Raw genomic sequence first — 3,147 nt, forward strand, 5'->3', positions numbered from 1 at the left:
AACCAAAGACTGCAGTGCTGGTGTCATTGGGAAGGCTTTGGCTTTCATGACCACAGCCCGCTCTTTGGCGAGAGAGGCAGTGAGCTGCTGGGATGAGATGGCCTCCACCTCTCTCCCCTGGGGAGCAGGCTCTTCTCAGCCAGACTGGCTGACCTGCTCCACTGGGCTTTAAACTAAGCCTGTTGGGGGACCTGGCTAGACAGAGCTTAGGCCATGATGATGTAGCTGGGGATGGTCCTGCTTTGAGCAGGGGGTTGGACTAGAAGACCTCCTGAGGTCCCTTCCAACTCTTATTTTCTATGATTCTATGAGGCACTTCAAGCCCCATGCCCTTGTTGGTGCCTCGGCCTTCCCAACCTCTGCCCCTTTTTTGTCATTTGTCCCTTAGCCTAGGCTCGGTGTACTGGACCTGGATTCTGGGTACTAGCCCTTTTCTTGTTCTCAACTTTGGTCCCGTGGCCCTGGTATCACTTGGGCTTACTGGCTGGTCTTCAGGGAAGCCTAAAGCTGCTAGTGTAACTGCTTGTAGCAGTGCCCCTGCTAGCTCTGCCCTATTGTACTACTGTGGAGTAGCCAGCTCTGCAATAGGTACTCACAGCCTCTGGCCATCTAGATACCTTTTTCCCAGCTGTCAGCTCACCATAGGCAGTGTTTTCCCCATATCTAAGGAACTCTGCACTGCTATTTTCTCCTTAAAGTAACAGGGAGTCCCTGGATCCCTGTTACAGGTGATCAGAGAGGTATTCTTCTCTCATCAAGAAGTTCCAAGTGGCCATAGTTCATATGTATCTCACCATGGTGAATGTCCTGGGAGATCAGAACTTTTTAGCATGTTAAAAAGCAAAATCAAATAAATTCATTTATTAAGACAACTGAAACTTGCCGAATAACAATGTGAGAAAACCCTACTTTTCTATAGGGTTTGCTACAGAAATGCAAATCAGCAGTGGTGCTCACTGAAATTTTCTACCTTTTAACCAAAGGCTTCTTCTGCAAAGGATTCCTTGGTATATGGGTTTAAAGGATGCTTCTATGTCTGAGTTTGAGCCCCATTTCTGCTATAATGTTTTCATTAAATCTCAAAAAAAACTTCCTAAATGTAAGAACAGCAGGACAATGGAACAAGCTCCCTAAGGAATCTGTGGAATCTCCCTCACTGGAGGTGTTTTTCAAGGCTGGTAGGCATCTGTCTGGTGTGGTTTAGGAACTCTGAATTTTGCATCTGTGAAGGTGGGTGGAGTAGATGACTCCTGACGTCCCTTTCAACGCTATGATTTATGTTTGATTGTCATTTGTGTGCAATTTTCTGCTACAGTTGAGGAAGCTTTTATTGTCATCCTTCCAAAAGCTTGTGCCTATATAGACAATTTACTGCTGCATTTTTTGGCAAGGAACGCTGGATACAGAACTGAAAATAGCTGAGGCAGGGAGGCTAGCTGGACTGATTTTTATCTGCATTTTCTGGCCCAAAGCAGTTAGAAAATGATGGTAGTAAGAACTACAATATATGGCCCCTCTGTGCTTGGGTTCAGCCTACACTTGCCATTAACAACAAGCACCTGACTATTTCTCCAATCTCTTGATAAAGTTCTGTATTCTATTGGCATGGTGGCTGCCTTGCTCTTCCTTTCATTGTGGAAGACTAACAGAAGCAAAATAAAGCATCACTAGAGAAACTGATGCAAACAATACTCCTGTTATTTATTAAAAATAAAGCCAGTTGAGTAGTGCCAAGTATTTCTTCCAGACACTTAACTTTGGCCATACTCCCTTCCATTTTGTGAGTATTAGAGCATGGATTATGAGCTCTTTTGAATGAGGATTAATTTCTTTTTATATAGGATGGAAAACTTCACAATGCAATGAGGGAATGGGGTTCCTGAAACATCTTAGGTTCATCTTATTCCTAGTCACTTTCATTTCAGTTAGGTGGCACTACCCAAATGATGTCAAATGGTTATTGAAGAAAGAAGGCTCCTAAAGATTTCCTTGCCCCAGGCAAACAGCAAGGATCAACTTAACCAGCCCACAACAAAGAGCCTTGTTCTTTCTTCTCTCCTTTCTGACAGGCAGGCTCTCTCTTGAAAGAAAGAGAGACAAGAGAGAAGCGTCTAGTGATAAAAAGTAAGGGAATCTACCAAACTGGAATGGGGAAGGAAAGTGAAAGGTGAAGCTGAAAAAGGAACAGACAAGAAAGAGCTACAAAAATGAGGTGATAAGTGCCTTCAACTGACAGATGGAAGGAGCTATTTGCTTTATCAAAAGGATGATGAAAAAATGACTTGATGATGGTGTACAAAAGCCTACATGGAGATAAAATAGCAGGTACTAAAACAACACTTTAACCAATACTGTCTCATTGTTTAGTTGTAATTCCCCATCTGTCTGTCATATAAAAATAGGTAGTAGAGATGAAATAAACACAGGAGACTGATGGGGCTAAAACAGCAGAGATGCACCTGATTTGTTTGTAAGTAATCTGCAATTTTAGCTGCAAAGCTTGCACACAAACCAACAGCAAACTATAATGAAATGGCAAAAACCAGAGCATTCATGTACACCTCCATGTGGATACTATGTTCCAATTTGGAACAAGATAGACCTGAAGGCTAGATTCTCATTACAATAAGGCCCATTTACACACCCTGTTGGAGGGAATGTGGCATCTAGATAGAGGAGAAATTGGTCTGAAGTTCAGAGCTGGCTTCAATTCTAAGCATTCCCAAACTGCACGGGGGACTGATGCGTTGTTTTAGTCGAGGCTTATTGTTTCCAGAGGAGTTAAACAATCTTCTTGATTTTCAATAGGCAAAAAGAACTTGAACTTTGAAGCTTGGGAAGATCGATGGGGAATGTACATTTTGAACCCTTATTGTTACAGTTCTGGGATTCTCAGAAGCCTTTAGAGGGGAAAAATGTTTTTAAAAAGCAGCATTCATTCCAGAAGCTAACTTGCTTTAAAGAAAATTAGGGAGGGGAAAAAAAACAATAGTATTATGAGGTCTCATATCTGTTATTACCATTCAGGGAATTTAGCAGGACTGGGCCCCAAGGGCAGTCATGACACTCCCTAGTAGTTGCATGTCTCCTGCCTACTCCAGCTTCTCCAGGTAGCTCGCCTTTTCCTTTTTCCTGCCATGCCTTGAT

The sequence above is a fragment of the Gavialis gangeticus genome, unplaced genomic scaffold, assembly GCF_001723915.1.
Source record: "Gavialis gangeticus isolate Ggan-Ray unplaced genomic scaffold, GavGan_comp1, whole genome shotgun sequence".
NCBI lineage: Eukaryota > Metazoa > Chordata > Crocodylia > Gavialidae > Gavialis > Gavialis gangeticus.